The sequence below is a fragment of the Apium graveolens genome, chromosome 2, assembly GCF_009905375.1.
Source record: "Apium graveolens cultivar Ventura chromosome 2, ASM990537v1, whole genome shotgun sequence".
In the NCBI taxonomy this organism is placed as follows: Eukaryota; Viridiplantae; Streptophyta; class Magnoliopsida; order Apiales; family Apiaceae; genus Apium; species Apium graveolens.
In genome coordinates, this window is record NC_133648.1 from 127,184,301 (window position 1) to 127,205,077 (window position 20,777).

The window sequence follows — 20,777 nt, forward strand, 5'->3', positions numbered from 1 at the left end:
ATATATTTATTCTGAAATAAGAATATAAAGTCATAATAAATTATAACAATCTAAGTTAATTCGTGAATAACTAAGATGTTTCCTTTAAGACAATAGTAAATCTGAAAAAATGACAAATATAGCTTCTTTTTAAAAAATTTAACAAAACCAGCCAATTTAAAAAAAATGGTCAATTGTGGCCAATTTATTACCCACCCCTTTGCCAATTGCGTAATCCATGCTACAGGAAAGAGAAAAGGAATGGTAAAAAAGCTGAAAACTATGACTTCATGTGTGAGATAAATAGTGTAATAGAAGTAGTGTTACGCATTTTGTGAATGCCTATCAAAGTATATTACGCATTCGTGGAATGCTTATATAGAATATTCTCCGTCCCCATTTGCGTATTCAGTAAAATTATATATATAATACATATTACTCCGATCACGAATGCATATTATGTATTACCCTACTCTCAAATGTGTATTCTGTCGACTAAAATTGGCCAATTTTCTGGAACCGACTATTTTGTCATTCTCTTATAAAAAATGGGCTATTTTTGTCATTTACTTATCGTAAATCTCTGTTTGCTTTTGAAGGGGGATGGATACATTAAATTAATTACCCAACCTGTATGGATTACACAATATCACAATTTTGTGAGTAAGTTTGTAATCATACACAAATGAAGTCCGAAGGCCTATGATCAAGTCAAAGTTTTCAAGAGTCTGGTCCATTCCAACGTTAGTCCAACACTTTTAAAAGTAACAATTATTTTTAATTTCTGTTAAAAAATTATATGTATTTATTAATTTTTAATATATATATATATTAAATATATTTTATTTATTTATTTATTTTTAATTATCGGTTCGGATCGAGTTTTTTCGTTTCATTTTTCACCTATAACTGAACCCGGAAAATCAGTTTCGGTTTTTAATTTTGCGGTTTCGGTTTCGGATCGGATTTTTTCTGTTCGAATTTTAACGGTTTTTAACGGTTTCAGATTCAGATTTTTTCGGTTTTTGGCTCAGCCCTAGTATACAGTGAACCCGGCGGAATTGAACGGGACCGATGTGCTTAATTTCATTTTTTGACCCAATTTAAAATTTTAATTAGCGGTCTTCTGGTAATTTTGATTCTCATGATTTTTTCAACTACCATCTTAAGTTTAAAATCTCTTTATATTTGATATTTTATATTTAATATACGACTTTTAATATTTTTTGACACATATTTAGGAGGGCAGAACCATTAGCACATAGTCAAAATCATTATATTTAAAATTTTCATTTTTTGAATAAAAATATTGGATCAAAATTTTTATTTACAAAAATAATTTTTTGATAGTTTTTTAATTATCCAGTTAAATTTTCTAAACTTGTATGTCACTAAGTTAAATGTTATATATTAAAAAATAAAGGGGTACAAAAACTCAATGCCATACATAATATTTTCGTAATATATAAATTGTTTTGTTAATGGTGAGTGTTTATGGTTTATTTTTTGATAAATAAGAGCATCTTTAATCATAAAAAATCCTTATCTAAAAATTATTAATAGATATTATAAATAAAAAATAGAGATTATGTAAAAAAAATCCATCTCCAATGGTACATGTCGACGGAGGAATTTGGTAACAACAAATTTTGAGGTTCGTAGCCGGAATCAAGATCTATGACAGTGGTTCTTCGTCAGAAAAGGTGAAGAGTATTCATCGAGAAACATGAACAGTGTTCATCGGGAAACATGAACAGTGTTCATCGGGAAACATGAACAGTGTTCGTCGGAAAACATGAACAATATTTGGTGGTGGTGATTATTGGTGTCTGAGATTGCTTAGGGTTGATGGTGGCTCCTTAAGGCTCTCGCTTTCGACCCCTTACAATTTGCCCATGTATTTACTATTTATAGGGAATCAAGCCAACGTAGTTCTTGGGGAACAAGAAACCTAACTGGCTTAGATCTCTTGTCCTGAGGCCCAGTAGGAAACCTACTGGAAACCGTCTTCTAGTAGCTTTAGGAATGTCCTCCGATGAGGCCCAACCACAAAGGCCCAAGGCTCGTCCGCAGTTTCGAGACTTCACGGATAAGGCATCTCCCTGGCCAAGGATAACCCTCCGCTACCAGCTGTTTCTCTAATCCGTGGATGCATGTATAGCCGTGGTTCACCCCAAATGTTGGACACATCCTTGTCCCCTGGATAAGGAGCCCCTACCAGATTGCAGGACAAGTGATCCCAAACTTTTGGGTGCAAAATGCAGGATACTCCGAAGTCTTCCAACGAGGACACCCGTTGACTACAGAGATAGAGCTTCCAAAGCACACACCAAAGTTTACCCCATATCCCCAATGCTCATTAACTACAGGAGGAGGCTTTCCGTTCAGGGATACCCCTGGAGGTCTCTGACCACGGACACCGCCTTCCTGTGGTTGCATTACTGGAAGGAGTTATTCAATAGAGTACTTGTAAAAAATATGTTGGTAATAATAATCTTCTTCCTCCTTAAAGCATCTAAAGTCCACGTCCAAACAACATGTCAAAATTGTATTCCGCACAAAGTAGAATTTAAGGACGCGCCCAAACATTTCTATATGTTGGCGCCACCTTGTGTTATCAGCCTTTGATCTCTTTATAGGGCGCACTCTAACTTATTCAAGGGTTAGGGCTCGCCTTAACTCTGTCTAGAAAAGCCAATGTATGAATCCCTCAAAGTAATCATGTCCGAGGAATCTGTCCAAGAAATCTGTCAATCAAATATTTAGGGCTCGCCCTAACTCTTCCAATGGAAAGGGCTTGCCCTGACCTGTCCAAGGGTTTTGGCTCGCTAAGCTGTCCAAGGTTTGGGCTCGCCCTAACTCATCCAAGGTTTGGGTGCGCCCTAACTTTTCCAAGGTTTGGGCGCGCCCTAACTTGTCCAAGGTTGGGGCTCGCCCTAACTCGTCCAAGGTTGGGGCTCGCCCTAACTTTGTCCAGGGTTTGGGCTCGCTCTAACTCGTCCAAGGTTTGGGCGCGCCCTAACTTTTCCAAGGTTTGGGCTCGCCCTAACTTTTCTAGCAAAAACCCATTTCCTTGGTCGTTCGTCCTTGGTCGTCCATCATTGGCTGTCCGTGAAAACCTATTTTCTTGGCATCCGTCCAAATTGAGTTCTATTGACCCGGATAACTTTCGTACCAAATTTTGGCTATAACAACTACCCCCAAATTCCATATGTCATTGGAAATGGGATTGGAATTTTAACTTTCTTGGATTTAAAAAATTTGTACACGTCATTCTCTTAATAAGGCGCGCCTATATTGGTTTAGCTTTCAGGGCGCAGTCAAAGAATTTTAACTAATTCATATGTCAATTATGGGAGACATATGTCCATACTATTTTTAAATTTAAGCAAAAATCATTTCATGCTTAACCATGAGGGCGCGCCCTCCGCATCTTTATCTATGAAGGCGTGTCCTCGGCCTTTGGCATCTTTCCCACCCCTTTGAGGGAAATTCCTCTGTAAGAAGTCATCTTGATGGATTTATATCGCAGCGGAGGCATGGTAAAACACTTTTACACATATAAAATCCAAATAAAAGCATATAAATCGTGATTAAAACATATGAATCGATTACTAACCTTTAATAGCGATCCCAAAGCAACGATCGGAGATCCTTAGTAGCTGCTCCTCAAACGTGAAGCACTCCACCGGTATCCACCAAGAAAACGACGTTAAGGAGGAGGAGGAGGTGGAGAGAATTAGGTTTTTCTAAAAATTTTGGGTTCGGGTTGGAATAAAAATAGGGTTTATAATAGTATATTTATAGGCAAAATTTTCAGCTGAAATTTTCCCATAAAATATTATTATTATTAACCCATTTATTATTCTCATTAATAATTAAAACACCTTTTAATTATTAATCCTATTTCTAAACACTTTAGAAATAATTCTCTCTCTTGATTTAATTTCCAAAAATTAAATTCTTAATTAATAATATTATGAACTTTTCTTAATTAATTTATAATCAATTAAACCTCATTTAATCAATTATTAAATTTTCTAATTAATTATTTATTTCACAAATAAATATTTATTAGCCATTATTAATTAATTCCTCCACCATTAAATCATTCTCTTTTTATGGTGTGACCCTGTAGGTTCAATATTAAGCCGGTAGTAGAAATAAATAATAATAAAACTATTTTATCATTATTTATATAAATTCTCTAATTTATTAAATATGATTAATTAATTAATCACATTTATTCTACATCGTGAGGGATACTTCTCAGCATATCGCGACTATCCGGATAATATGAATTCACTGCTTAGAATACCAAGAACCTATTCAGTGAATAGTTACCGTACAATAAACTCCTTCTACCCTACAATGTCCCGATTAAATACAAGGCATGGATCTCGTGTCAAGCCTATCTAATCTAATCACTTGCTTACCATTTACTATGCTTAGTTCTATGCAAATTAGAAACTCCTTTCTAATTTCATTCACTCCGACCAGAGATTCCTGAACTAGCATAAGTGGATCAGCCTTGAACATTCGCTTCCTTCACTGAAAGGGGTAGATCCTTTATTGATCATACACTATCTTCGTGTACAAATTCCTATACCCAGTAGAGCCCTAATAATTGTCCCTGGAGACTAAGAACTAAACCAAAGCATAGTTCAGTGTACACAAGATGACTATGATGACCTCAAGTCTAAGGATACTTGTACAACTATCACTATGTGAACAACTGCTGACACGTGAGTGAATTCCATCAGTTGTTCAGCTGTGCGAGTCATGTTCAGTGAACTTATTCTATAATAAGCACCTACATACTAGCTATAGTGTCACCACACAAATGTCTATGAGAACAGACATCCTTCAAAATGAAGCAAGCATAGTATGTACCGATCTTTGCGGATTATTAATTACCAGTTAGTAATACTATGACCAGGAACTATTTAAGTTTAGAGTTATCATCTTTTAGGTCTCACTATTATGATCTCATCATAATCCATAAAAGCTTTACTCTAAACTATGGTATATCTTATTTAAACACTTAAATAGATAGAGCCCGTAATAAAAACAAAACAAGTCTTTTATTAATATCAATGAAATCAAAACAGATTACATAAAAGTTATTCCTAAATTCTAATACATGATTGGACTTAGGACATATTCCTTTCAATCTCCCACTTGTACTAAAGCCAATCACTCTGGTATCTAATACCCATCTAGTCTTTATGACGATCAAAGTGACTTTCATAAAGTAGCTTTGTGAGTGGGTCTGCTATGTTGTTATGTGTGTCAACTCTATTTTAATACAACACAAGAAATGTTATCGCGCTCCCACTAACCCTTTTGTAGACACATGGTTCATCTACGTTTTTCATAAAACCAAACTCTTTGATTGTCTCATCAAAACGGATGTTCCATCTACGAGAAGCTTGCTTTAAACCACATATGGTTCGCAGCAGCTTACACACTAGGTTTTCATTTCTCTTGGAAAGAAAACCATCTGGCTATTTGCCAGATCTTATAGTCGTAGTAAGTAGCATTCGCAAGCAAAATCCAAACTGATTATAACAGGGCTACAGGTAAAAGGTTTCATCAAATTCAATCCATTGCCTTTATTTGAATTCTTTTGCCACAAGCCTGGCCTTAAAGGTCTCCACCTGGCCATCTGCTCTAATCATTCTTTTGTATCCCGTATACATAGATTTCATTCCGGATTTCATGGCACTATGCCATTTCTCTGAGTCAACACTACTCATAGCCTCATTATAGGTCTTAGGGTCGGCATCATCAATGATCGACAACTCATTGTCATTCTCAATGACAAGGCCATATTACCTCTCAGGTTGGCGAGACACTCTCCCTGACCTACGAATGGGCTGTTCCACAGAAGGTTGTTCAGTCAGAACAGGTGTTTCCACTTGATCCGTAGTAGTTTGTGCTTCTTGAACTTCATCAAGTTCAATTTTGCTCCCACTGTTTCCTTCAAGGATAAACTCCTTTTCCAAGAAGGTAACATGTCTGGAGACAAACACCCGATGATCGGTGTAAAAGTAATACCCTAAAGTCTCTTTAGGATATCCCACAAAACTACATTTTACGGATTGATATTCCAGCTTATCAGGGTCAACTTACTTGACATAAGCTGGACATTCCCAAATCTTAACGTGTTTAAGACTCGGTTTCCTTTCTTTCCATATCTCATACGGAGTTTGAGGAACAGATTTGGAAAGCACCTTATTCAGTAAATATGCTGAGGTTTCCAATGCATAACCCCATAGGAATACTGGAAGATTTACATAGCTCATCATGGACCGAACTATGTCTAACAAAGTTCGATTTCTCCTTTCAGATACCAATCTGGAGGCGTCCACTGCGAGACTATACCATTTACTTTGAGATAATCCAGAAACTCTCCATTCAAGTATTCACCACCTCGATCTAATCGAAGAATTATAATACTATGTTTGGTTTGTTTCTCCACTTCATACTTATACTCTTTGAACTTTTCAAAGGCTTCAGACTTGTGTTTCATCAAACACATATCCAAATCTAGATCTATTATCCATGAAAGTAATGAAGTATGAAAATCCACCCATGGCTTGCGTAGACATTGGTCCACATACATCTGTGTGTACCATTCCTAGCAAATTTGCAGCCCTCTCTCCATGTCTACTAAATGGAGACTGCAGTGCCACAATGAAGTGAGATTTTCATCATCCCTTTTCTTTTATTAGTTTGTTCAATCTGAAGTAAATTATGTCACATTTATACAGACCATTATTTAAAGTACCACGTCCATAAAGAATATTATCTCTAAGAATAGAACATTCATTATTCTCAATAATAAATGAAAATCCATCCAAGTCTAACATGGGAATAATATTCCTCACAATCGAGGGAACAAAATAACAATTATTTAAAAATAATAGTCTTGCCCGTAGGCATATGTAAATGAAATGATTCTACATCTTCAGCAGCAACTCTTGCTCCATTTACCATCAGTAGAATCACTTCCTCTTCCTCAAGAGTCCTACTTCTCCTTAGTCCCTGCAACAAATTGTAGATATGAGAACCACATGAGGTATCTAATACCCAGGTAGAAATTTGATTTAATGATATATTCACTTCTATCATGAACATACCTGAATCAGAAGCGGTAGTCTCACTACCTGATAAGTGGCATTTTATACCACTTAGAACGTCTTAAAATGGCTTAAATTGGTGTCTTGAAATCAAGTATTTTGTGTATTTGATGCGTTTTTCTAGTGTTTATGCATTTCAGGGTATTAGTTGCATTTTGGAGGAGAAATCATCAAGAATAAGCCTTGGCATGTGTTCACCATTGCGAGAGGAAAAGAACGGGCAGATTACGGCGAAGAAACGGAGCAAACCTGGAATTTTTCCAGTAGGGTCCTGCGCGCCCGCGCAGCAATGCTGAGCGGCCGCGCAGCAGCCTTGCGCGCCCGCGCAGAAATGCTGAGCGGCCGCGCAGGGTCGGGAAAAAAGATGAATTATTTTAGACTTCTACTTCTGTTTGGCTTCCAACTTCTATGTAATCTGAGTTTTATGGGACTATTATATAAGTAGATTTGAGACGTTTTCACAGAGAATAAGAAGGAGATTATGTTTTAGATTGTGTTTTGCGCAAGAAGCGAAGGAGATAAGGAAGAAGACCGATTTAGCACACTGCAGCGAAGAGGAAGCATATATTCTTATGATTCTTGTTTCGTTGTAACGTTGGATGCTAGTTTTCTTGCTTTGACTTATTTACTCTTGTGACGTACTCTGTTTTAATATAATTAGTTTAGTTATTATTCTTTTGTGTTGTTTATCATGATTTCATATGAACCCATGATGGCGATAAGTTCTATTATGGGCTAATCGTGATCATGGGGTTGCAACGGATTTATTATGGAATTCTTTAGTTAATTGTTTAATACTTTAGTGTGTGATGATTGCATGATATCTAGTATTGGTTGTGCGTATTCGTCTTATGTGCGTCGCGAACATATAAGATAGGGTGTTAATCTCTTGTGAAGCGACGGTGGATCTTGAGATTTAGAACTTGCCATGCTAGCATAGGTTCATGTACGTTGTGCATGATTAGTGGGTAACTCTAACAGTTTTATTTGCCCTATGTAATCAAAAGAAATAACTTGTGCTTAAATCGTTGTGTTGTCAATTTCTGTAGACATATAGGAACTCAGCATGATTGATGACTATTCAACTTCTATCTTAATTGTGGATGTTTGGTAGAATGGTATTAGTACAATGAAAGTTGGCTTTTATCAGTTTCGTGTTATTCGATTAATGTCATCACTGTCACATGCTAAAGGTAATAACAATGGCTATAGAAGGAAGTAATAATGAAGTTGTGATCTCATGAGTGTTTTATTATTGATAAATTGAAGTGTTAGTTAAGTGGTTAATTAAGTAGTTAATTATAGTTAATATTTAATCAACAATTTTAAGTGTTATTATCTTAACATTGAGAAGTAGTCATACATTGGTGAGTGAGTTTAATTAGACAAAAACGTAGTCTGAGTCTCTGAGGGAACGAACTAGAAAGTATTCTATATTACTTGCGAATGCGTATACTTGCGTGAATATTAGTGCGTGATTTCGCCCTAACAAGTTTTTGGCGCCGCTGCCGGGGACTCGGCGTATTTGTTTAGTTTATGTACTTAGCATCATTGGTCATTAGGACTCAGTGATTAGGACGTAGTAGTTAATTACTCTTTTTGGTTGTGTTTCAGGTACTTTAGCAAGCGTTTATGCAAACTCGTTCTCGTGCTCGCAAGAGGACCTTAGATACAGCTGAGGAGAAAGACGAAGTTCTTGATACTCCGGAAAAGTTAGATTTTGAGGATTCAGATTCAGGAACTGAGCAGAAAGAACCAGTAAACATGGGAGATCGTATTGTTCAAGCTGATCCAGCTCTTATGGATTTTTCTCGGCCTAAAATTGATGACATTCAGTCAAGCATCCTTCATCCGGCTATTCAAGCTAACACCTTTGAAATCAAGTCGGGCACTATTCAGATGGTGCAGAATTCTGTTTCTTTTGGAGGAGCGGCAACTGAAGACCCCAACATGCACATAAGGAATTTTGTCGAGATCTGCAGCACTTTTAAGTATAATGGCGTGACTGATGAGGCTATCAAGTTGAGGCTTTTCCCATTCTCACTGAGGGATAAAGCTAAAGACTGGTTACATTCTGAACCAGCTGGGTCCATCACTACGTGGCAAGATCTTGCGCAAAAGTTTCTGGTGAAGTTTTATCCAATGGCAAAGACTGCTGCTATGAGGAGTGCTCTTACTCAGTTTGCGCAGCAACCTACAGAATCTATGTGCGAGGCTTGGGAACGCTACAAGGAAATGTTGAGAAAATGTCCACATCATGGAATACCGGATTGGATGGTAATCACTGGTTTTTATAATGGTTTGGGGGCCCAATCTCGGCCCATGCTCGATGCAGCAGCTAGAGGCGCCTTATGGGCTAAAACCTATACTGAGGCGTATAATCTTATCGAGACGATGGCTGCAAACGAGCATCAAAACCCAACTCAGAGGATGACGTCAGGCAAGGTAGCAGGTATTCTGGAAGTTGATGCAGCCACCGCTATTGCAGCCCAGCTCCAAGCGCTATCAATGAAGGTTGATTCTTTGGCTACGTATGGAGTTAATCAAATAGCTATGGTTTGTGAGCTTTGTGCAGGTTCTCATGCTACGGATCAGTGTTCTCTTGTCAATGAATCTGTTCAGTATGTAAATAATTATCAGCGACAACAGCAGCCTGTGCCAGCGACCTATCATCCTAACAACAGAAATCATCCAAATTTCAGCTGGGGAAATAATCAGAATGCTATTCAGCCAACATATCAGCAAGGAGTAAGTAAACAGTTTAACCCACCTGGATTCCAGCAACCACAGTAGTATGCTACAAGGCAATCATATCCTCAACAGGGAAGTGCAGCTGCACCTACTAGTGCTGATTTTGAGGAACTTAAGCTATTGTGCAAGAGTCAGGCGGTTTCTATCAAGACCTTGGAAAATCAAATCGGTCAATTAGCCAATGCAGTGCTCAATCATCAACCTGGCACTCTTCCCAGTGACACGGAAGTACCAGGCAGGAAGGAAGCTAAAGAGCAAGTCAAGGCTATTACCTTAAGGTCTGGAAAAGTAGCTGATGCTGAAAAGGCAAAAGAAGTCGAAACTGAAGTTAGAGATAAAGAACCTAAGCAAAAGGAGAAAGCGGCGGAACCAAAGAAGACTACTGTTGAACACACTCTGCCTGAGGCTAATACAGGGGAGAAACAGCTCTATCCTCCACCTCCTTTTCCTAAGAGATTGCAGCAACAAAAGCTGGATAGACAGTTCGGGAAGTTTCTGGAGGTGTTCAAGAAACTTCACATCAATATACCTTTCGCTGAGGCGCTGGAACAAATGCCTAGTTATGCGAAGTTTATGAAGACTATTCTTTCAAGGAAGGTGAAACTGGATGACCTTGAAACCGTTGCTCTCACGGAAGAATGCAGCGCGGTTCTGCAACAAAAGTTACCACCAAAACTGAAAGATCCAGGAAGCTTCACCATTCCTTGCACCATTGGCAATCTAACTTTTGACAAGTGCCTTTGTGATTTGGGAGCAAGCATTAATCTGATGCTGTTGTCGATCTTTAAAAAGCTGGATCTGCCTGATCCAAAACCCACATACATGTCGCTACAATTGGCTGACCGTTCCATTACTTACCCAAGGGGCATAGTTGAGGATGTGCTCGTCAAGGTGGATAAGCTCTTCTTTCCTGCTGATTTTGTTATTCTGGATTTTGAGGAAGATAAGAAGATTCCCATAATCTTGGGGAGGCCTTTCTTGGCTACTGGCCGTACCTTGATAGATGTGCAAAAAGGGGAACTTACTATGCGGGTCCAAGATCAGGATGTGACCTTCAACGTATTCAAGGCAATGAAATTCCCTACAGAAGATGAGGAGTGCTTAAAAGTGGATGTGATTGATTCTGCGGTTACTTCGGAACTCGATCACATGCTAATGTCTGATGCATTGGAAAAGGCCTTAGTGGGGGAATTTGACAGTGATGATGAAGATAGCAACGAGCAATTACAATATCTGAACGCTTCTCCATGGAAGCGAAAGCTCGACATACCATTTGAATCTCTTGGTACTTCTGACCTTAAGAATGCTGAAGGGAAGCTCAAACCATCAATAGAGGAAGCACCTACCTTGGAGCTCAAACCATTACCTGAACACTTGAGGTATGCTTTTTTAGGTGATTCATCTACGTTACCTGTTATTATTTCAGCTGACCTTTCAGGTAGTGAGGAAGACAAGCTCTTAAGGATTTTGAGAGAATTCAAATCGGCTATAGGATGAACCATAGCAGACATCAAGGGGATAAGTCCTTCATATTGTATGCATAAAATTCTGTTAGAGGAAGGTAGTAAGCCAACTGTGGAACAACAGCGAAGACTGAACCCGATCATGAAGGAGGTGGTGAAGAAAGAAATTCTGAAATGGCTAGATGCAGGCATCATTTATCCTATTTCTGACAGCTCGTGGGTGAGCCCCGTGCAATGTGTACCTAAGAAAGGAGGTATCACTGTGGTCGCAAATGAAAAGAATGAGCTCATCCCTACTCAAACAGTTACAGGATGGAGAGTATGCATGGATTATAGAAAATTGAACAAAGCTACAAGGAAGGATCACTTCCCTCTCCCATTCATTGATCAAATGCTTGACAGATTGGCGGGACATGAGTATTTTTGTCTTCTGGATGGTTATTCCGGGTATAATCAGATTTGTATTGCACCAGAGGATCAGGAAAAGACTACCTTCACTTGTCCATTTGGCACATTTGCTTTTCGTAGAGTTTCGTTTGGGTTATGTGGCGCCCCGACCACCTTTCAGAGATGTATGATGGCTATATTCTCTGACATGATTGGAAATAACGTCGAAGTGTTCATGGATGACTTCTCCGTCTTTGGACACTCATATGAGGTTTGAATAATCTGCGCGCCGTACTCAAAAGATGCGTGGAAACTAATTTGGTGCTTAATTGGGAGAAATGTCATTTTATGGTGCGTGAAGGCATTATACTTGGGCATAAGGTCTCTAGCAAAGGTCTGGAGGTGGACAAGGCCAAGGTGGGAGTCATTGAAAATCTTCCCCCACCTAATTCGTTGAAAGGAATCCGTAGTTTTCTCGGTCACACGGGTTTTTATCGGCGATTCATCAAGGACTTTTCAAAGATATCTAAGCCGTTGTGTAATTTACTTGAGAAAGATGTGCCTTTCAAATTTGATGATGAATGTTTGGCAGCATTCGAGACTCTCAAGGAGAGTTTGATCACGGCACCAGTTATTATAGCACCAGATTGGACAGAACCGTTTGAGATGATGTGTGATGCGAGTGACTATGCGGTAGGTGCAGTTCTGGGACAACGCAAGAAAAATCTCTTCCATGTGGTCTACTATGCGAGTAAGACTTTAAATGGGGCCCAATTGAACTACACCACTACTGAGAAGGAGCTTTTGGCTATAGTCTTTGGCTTTGAGAAATTTCGATCTTATCTGCTTTGTACGAAAGTAACAGTATTCACTGATCATGCAGCTATTCGCTATCTGGTTTCTAAGAAGGATTCGAAGCCGAGACTCATTCGTTGGGTGCTTTTACTTCAGGAATTTGAGTTAGAGATCAAAGATAGAAAAGGTACTGAGAATCAAGTAGCTGACCATCTCTCTAGGTTGGAGAATCCCGATTCTACTTCACAAGATAGGACGTTAATCAATGAATCTTTTCCGGATGAGCAGTTGTTTGCAATTCAGGAGGAAGAACCATGGTTTGCAGATATTGTAAACTATCTTGTTAGCAATATAATGCCGCTTAATTTGACATCCGCTCAAAAGAAGAAGTTTCTGCATGAGGTGAAGTGGTATATGTGGGATGAGCCATATTTGTTTAGACAGGGAGCTGATCAGATCATCAGGAGATGTATCCCGTTCTGTGAGACGGAGGGGATATTACGAGACTGCCATTCCACGGTTTATGGTGGACACTATGGAGGTGAGAAGACGGCAGCTCGTATTCTGCAAGCAGGTTTTTTCTGGCCTACTTTGTTCAAGGATGCTCATCAGTTTGTTTTAAGGTGTGATCGTTGCCAAAGAGTGGGAAATTTGTCAAGGAAGGATGAGATGCCATTAAATGTGATGCTTGAAGTCGAGGTCTTTGATGTATGGGGAATCGATTTCATGGGGCCTTTTATCTCGTCTTGCAATAATCAGTACATCTTGCTGGCAGTCGATTATGTCTCAAAATGGGTCGAAGTTAAAGCTTTACCGACAAATGATGCAAAGGCAGTGCTAAATTTTCTTCATAAGCAAATTTTCACAAGGTTTGGAACGCCTCGGGTAATCATAAGTGATGAAGGATCGCATTTTTGCAACCGTAAGTTCACTTCTATGATGCAGCGTTATAATGTGAATCATCGAGTAGCTACTGCCTATCATCCGCAAACAAATGGTCAAGCGGAAGTGTCTAACAGAGAGATAAAGCGCATTCTAGAGAAGGTCGTTTGTCCGTCAAGGAAGGATTGGTCTTTAAAGCTCGATGAAGCTGTTTGGGCTTACAGAATAGCATACAAAACTCCACTTGGGATGTCACCGTTTTAGTTGGTGTACGGTAAGGGATGTCATCTATCGGCGGAGCTTGAGCATAAGGCCTACTGGGCATTGAAGAAATTGAACCTAGATTTAGATGCAGCTGGTAAGAAAAGAATGCTTCAGCTTAATGAACTTGATGAATTTCGACTTCAAGCGTACGAGAATAACAAAATGTATAAGGAAAAGGTGAAGAGGTGGCACGATAGGAAGCTACATCCTAAGTTATTTGTGCCAGGGCAACAAGTTCTTTTATTCAACTCTCGTCTCCGACTTTTTCCTGGGAAGTTGAAATCAAGGTGGTCTGGACCTTTTATTGTCAAAACTGTGTTTCCACATGGAGCGGTGGAAATTTTTGAGAATGATTCGGACCAAGCATTCAAGGTTAACGGTCAGCGGTTGAAGCACTACTATGGGGACATGGCAAACCGAGAGGTGGTTAGTGCCATTTTGTTGACTACTTGAGAAAGGTACGGAACGTCAAGCTAATGACGAAAAAGAAGCGCTGCGTGGGAGGCAACCCATGAATTGTTATTACAGGAACCCTTAGAAGTTAATAACCTATCCAAAAACACAAAAAAATCAGAAAACAGGGGCTGAAAAAAAAAAATTCCAGAGACCCTCTGCGCGCCCGCGCAGCTATGCTGAGCGGCCGCGCAGGGGTCGAGTTCCAGAAAATTTTTTTTGCAGTTCAGAAAAAAAAAAACAAAAACACAAAAACCCATCACAGCCCATAAACCCACGAATTCTTTTCCCATTACCCCATGATTTTATCCCTCAACCTCACTCCTAATCTAATTTAACCTACTCCACACCCTATATATACATACACCTATCCTACATATCTCCCACAAACTTCCTATACTTAAACCCTCTCATAAACATCAAAAATCAGTTCTTACACACTTTTATTCACAAATCAATGGCACCCAAGAGAGCACGCACTATTGACAGCAGCAGCACAGTTCCTACTGCTGATTCATCAAGGGGTACTGCTGCAAGGCCTCGGTTAACTGACAGAGCTGCGGAGGAGGAGTACACTAGGCTGTTGGGGAAGCCGATTCTGAAGGAGAGGGGGTTTTTACCATCAGGGAGGGATGGTGAGTTGTTGCCCATGATTGCAGAGAAGGGGTGGATAACTTTTTGTGAGTCACCCGAAGCAGTACCGATGAGTGTTGTTCGCGAGTTCTACGCGAACGCGAAGGCTGAAAAGAATGGGTTTTCTGTAGTTCGTGGGCTGACGGTTGATTATCATCCTGCGGCGATTCGCCGTGTGATTGGACAGCGAGAGAGGAAGCCCGAGGAGGAGAACTGGAATGAAAAGACTGCTGAGGATTTTGACTTGGATTTGATTTGTGCGACTCTCTGTCGACCGGGCACAGTTTGGAATCGCAGTCCAGCCAATAATGAGTATCGTCACTTTCCGGCAATCGCCATGAACAGGTATGCCCGTGCATGGAATGCATTTATATGTGCTAATATTTTGCCTTCTTCACATGCACACGAGGTCACAGTTGAGAGAGCACAGTTGTTGTGGGGAATTCTGAATGAGGAATACTATATGGACCTTGGTGAGTTTATCTACCAAGGAATTCTGAAGTTTTTGAGGGGAACAAAGCATATGAACATCCCTTATGCATCCACGGTTACGAAGCTATGCCGAGCAGTAGGAGTGAACTGGCCGGCTCATGAGCAGTTGCAGTTGCCAGCAGCTCCGATAGATTCTGGCACTCTGAATGGGATGCAGGAGTGGACCGGTGGTGAGCCTGAGGAGCATGGGCTGGGTTATCGTCTTCCAGGAAGACGTCCAGCACGAGGTGCTACTATGGCTAGGCCAGGGCGTGGTGAGGCTGGATCTTCGAGAGCTCAGGAGGGTGCTGGGATGGGTGATGCCCAGTATAGGAGGCTTTCACGGCGGATGGATGCCATATATGAGACGCAGAGCAGGTTTGCTCAGGAGCTCACTCTTGCGTTAGGGACTGCTTTTCGAGGCCTTGGAGCTGATATCCAGTGGCCAGTTTTTGGTGAGGACTCTGCATACCCGCCGCCTGATACTCCACCCACTGAGGGTGATGATGATGATGACTCCGAGTAGGTATACCCTGTGTTCCTTTCTACTACCTTCACTGGGGACAGTGAAGATTTTAAGTTTGGGGGTGGTAGTTAAGGAATATTTTGTGTGTGTCATATAGCTGCATATTCATGATAGTTAGTTCATATAATTGCATAATTTTTGCCATATAGTTTTTTTTATAGCTTTATTTGTTTGTCATATCATATAGCTCATGCATATACCATGATCCCTTTTGCAATAATTTATCGACTGAATTGTGATATTGATGCGAGTGTAGTGATAACATTAAAGTGATATTAAGTTGTGTAGGTTGATATGCATGCTAGAAGCACTTGTATTTTCATTAAGTCTTAGAGAATGCTTAAGGGCTAGATTGTTGTTATGATCTGATTATTTTCGAGGATAATCTATTTATTATGCTTAGAATTTGATAATAGGTTCTTAGTGGTAAAGGCATGAAAAAGAAAAAAAATGGAGTAAAAATGGAATTTGTTGCTAGTTGTGGCTAGGCGTCAAATGGCTAGTAGCCGGCTCGCATGTTATGCGAGTAGTCTAGGGTTGAGCAAGATGGAGCGAAACGCACTTGCTCAAAGAAAAAAAAAAAAATTTTTTACATAATTGATCAAGAGTGGGCTCTTTGGTATTCGAGTTATTAAGTTCTTAGGGGACTTTGTGCCTAGTGACCTAAGGCTTTTAGAGTCTGGGATCCGCTAACCTAACGCTCGTTACATGGATACCATTGTATAAGTCTTTTGTGGACCTCACTCATTGCACGGTCAAATAAGCATTTGAGTTGTAAATAAAAAGCACGATTCCGTAGTAAGCTCCAGAGTTCTTGTAGTGTTGTATATCACTTTGTGCCTAGAATTTTTATTCTTTGTATAATCGTAGGATTGCCTTGAGGATAGTCTAGTCATAGTAATTGGTCTAGTTCCGAAGCATATCTGTTAAGCATTTGCACACACCACGTTTCTGGCTGTATGTCCGTTTGCATGAGTTTATTGATCTTTAGTGTCTAACTGCATTCGTTGAGATATGACAATTTGGTTGGTTAATTGTAGTAAGGGGGATCGTTGCATTTTCATATAGATTGCATTCATGCATATTTTTATTTGTTTTGAGTCTGTGACGCTTGAGGACAAGCATCGATTTAAGTTTGGGGGTGTGATAAGTGGCATTTTATACCACTTAGAACGTCTTAAAATGGCTTAAATTGGTGTCTTGAAATCAAGTATTTTGTGTATTTGATGCGTTTTTCTAGTGTTTATGCATTTCAGGGTATTAGTTGCATTTCGGAGGAGGAATCATCAAGAATAAGCCTTGGCATGTGTTCACCATTGCGAGAGGAAAAGAACGGGAAGATTACGGCGAAGAAACGGAGCAAACCTGGAATTTTTCCAGTAGGGTCCTGCGCGCCCGCGCAGCAATGCTGAGCGGCCGCGCAGCAGCCTTGCGCGCCTGCGCAGAAATGCTGAGCGGCCGCACAGGGTCGGGGAAAAAGATGAATTATTTTAGACTTCTACTTCTGTTTGGATTCCAACTTCTATGTAATCTGAGTTTTATGGGACTATTATATAAGTAGATTTGAGACGTTTTCACAGAGAATAAGAAGGAGATTATGTTTTAGATTGTGTTTTGCGCAAGAAGCGAAGGAGATAAGGAAGAAGACCGATTTAGCACACTGCAGCGAAGAGGAAGCATATATTCTTATGATTCTTGTTTCGTTGTAACGTTGGATGCTAGTTTTCTTGCTTTGACTTATTTACTCTTGTGACGTACTCTGTTTTAATATAATTAGTTTAGTTATTATTCTTTTGTGTTGTTTATCATGATTTCATATGAACCCATGATGGCGATAAGTTCTATTATGGGCTAATCGTGATCATGGGGTTGCAACGGATTTATTATGGAATTCTTTAGTTAATTGTTTAATACTTTAGTGTGTGATGATTGCATGATATCTAGTATTGGTTGTGCGTATTCGTCTTATGTGCGTCGCGAACATATAAGATAGGGTGTTAATCTCTTGTGAAGCGACGGTGGATCTTGAGATTTAGAACTTACCATGCTAGCATAGGTTCATGTACATTGTGCATGATTAGTGGGTAACTCTAACAGTTTTATTTGCCCTATGTAATCAAAAGGAATAACTTGTGCTTAAATCGTTGTGTTATCAATTTCTGTAGACATATAGGAACTCAGCATGATTGATGACTATTCAACTTCTATCTTAATTGTGGATGCTTGGTAGAATGGTATTAGTACAATGAAAGTTGGCTTTTATCAGTTTCGTGTTATTCGATTAATGTCATCACTGTCACATGCTAAAGGTAATAACAATGGCTATAGAAGGAAGTAATAATGAAGTTGTGATCTCATGAGTGTTTTATTATTGATAAATTGAAGTGTTAGTTAAGTGGTTAATTAAGTAGTTAATTATAGTTAATATTTAATCAACAATTTTAAGTGTTATTATCTTAACATTGAGAAGTAGTCATACATTGGTGAGTGAGTTTAATTAGACAAAAACGTAGTCTGAGTCTCTGAGGGAACGAACTAGAAAGTATTCTATATTACTTGCGAACGCGTATACTTGCGTGAATATTAGTGCGTGATTTCGCCCTAACACTACCCTTCTTCTTCTTCAATTCTGCAAGGTAAACCTTATAGTTCCTCTTCCAGTGCCCCACCTTGTTACAGTGAAAGCAAACAACTTTGGTCTTGGGGTCTTCAGCTTTTGGTGGAACCGACATTTTCTCACCTACTTTCTTCTTCTTGGAAGGGTTCCTCTTCCTTTTCTTAGGATTAGAACCTTCACCAATTAGAAGAACATAATTCTTCTTAGGGGGAAAATTCGATTCCGCAGTCTTCAACATGTTGTGGAGTTCAGGCAGGCTGACATCCAACTTATTCATGTGAAAGTTCACAACAAACTGCGAGAACGAACTCGAAAGCGATTGCAAGACCAAGTCTTGGCTCAGCTCCCCATCCATGGCAAAACCAAGTTGTCCAAGACGTTCAATCAAATTGATCATCTTAAGTATATGGTCATTCACGGATGACCCCTCAGACATCCTACAACCGAACAGCTCCTTCGATATCTCATATCGAGCTGTCCTCCCTGCCACATCATACAACTCTTGTAGATGCATGAGGATAGTGTGAGCATCCATATGCTCATGTTGCTTATGTAGCTCAATGTTCATGGAAGCTAGCATGATGCATTGAGCAACATTTGCATCATCTACCCGTTTATGATACACAACATGTTCATCATTATGTGCATCACTAGCAGGTTCAGTAGGCTTAGGTGAGTCAATCACGTATTCCAGCTTCTCAATCCTGAGAACAATTCTCAAGTTTCGAAGCCAGTAAGCATAATTAGGACCAGTCAATTTGTGAGCATCCAGTATGCTCCTGAGTGATAGTGCAGAAGACATAATGTATATTGTAAATCTGTAAATGATAAACACATAACAACACTTAGCAAATATTCGATTTCATTTTAAAAAAATACTATATGAATCGGGTCTTTATTCAGAAGTGGCTCCCACTAGTTTACCTAATTTATTCAACCCCCTACATGAAAAATTAAGCATTCATAATGCTAGTGGGAATAGGGATCCTACATTCCATTACACAACCCCGGCTGTAGCACGAACCGCCATGTAATGTTCAATAGGAAGACAACTCGTGTCAATTACATCTTATGTTATTCCCTAATCAAACTTTAGCCTCTTGAATAATTGAGTCACGGCTGTGGCACGACAAACTCAATATTCTAAGTCAAGTCTAACCCAACATTCCGTACAATTGAATCAGTCCCCAACGGCCCACGACTGTGGCACGTACCGATCTTTAGATTCTAATTCAATGTACACATCTCTATGTAATAGACAAGTATTTCTTATTTCGAAATCAAAGCCCTCGGCTGTAGCACGAACCGACAATGATTCAAAAATAAGAACTACTTTTCTATCATGTTGGAAGGCTATGACCGACACAAACCCGTTGTATCATTGGCCAATTACTACTTGATATTATTTAATTTTAGAGGGATTATATTACGTTACAATCATAATTATATTATAAAGAGATTCTTCCTTTTAAATTAAATATTTCAAATCAATAATCAATAATCAGATGATTCCCAGATCGAGTGGAGCATTGTCAAGAGGTGTCACTTAATAACCCTTTCTTACAGATAGAAATCTGTTGTTGACAGAATCATCCTTTCTCTCATATCGAAAATTCATATTCAATTACGTGTTTCATAAACATAAGAATCTCATGATTGTATTCATAATATTATTATTTAGGTTATGAAACAATTTCACTATAATAGGTTGTCTAACAAACGCCTTATGTTCATTTAAGTTCACCTAAATCTATCATCGCATGATAAACTAAGCATATATCACATATATCAACATGAATAAACATCAAGGTAGACATGTTACATCATCTAGCATATTGGTCTAAGCATTATACATCTCTATGTATCACATGAAACATTTAAAAGCAGTTAAAACAGTTAAAAACAACTTTAAAACACTTTCGGAAATATAAACAGTTCAAAACTTTCATATAAACTAAAATTTGATCACTCCATTAGATCCGTCTTGGAAAAATGAATCCAACGATATATTGCATGCCTAAAACGGAGTTACGAAACTCCCAGAAATCAAATTTAAAAATAACAGATGGGCTGTAACGCATTACAGGAACACGTTACTAGCTCTGTAACGCATTCCGGTGATGCGTTACAAGCCTTTTAAGCCATTAAAAGGTGTAACGCATTCCGTGAATGCGCCACATGGTGTAACGCATTCCCAGAATGCGCGACAACCCCTCGCGCGCGCGTGCGCCACACGCGCCTGCAGCAGCCGCCGTTGCTTTTTCTCGATCGCCGCGCCTGACAGTTCTGTTTCTTTGTCTTTCGTGCATTCAACAGGTAATAGCAGACAACAACAGATATATACATACTTACTAACAATTTATATATATATACATGATTATTTAATTACGAATTTAATTACAAGATCTTCA

At 39.2% G+C, this 20,777-nt stretch overlaps 1 non-coding gene across 1 annotated transcript; it reads right to left on the minus strand.

Annotated features, from left to right (window-relative positions):
- Positions 1 to 9,281: 9,281 nt before the first annotated feature.
- On the minus strand, positions 9,282 to 9,388 carry LOC141709518 (small nucleolar RNA R71). Its single transcript, XR_012570089.1, has one exon. It is a non-coding gene; the product is annotated as a small nucleolar RNA R71 (small nucleolar RNA).
- Between the last annotated feature and the right edge of the window lie 11,389 nt (positions 9,389 to 20,777).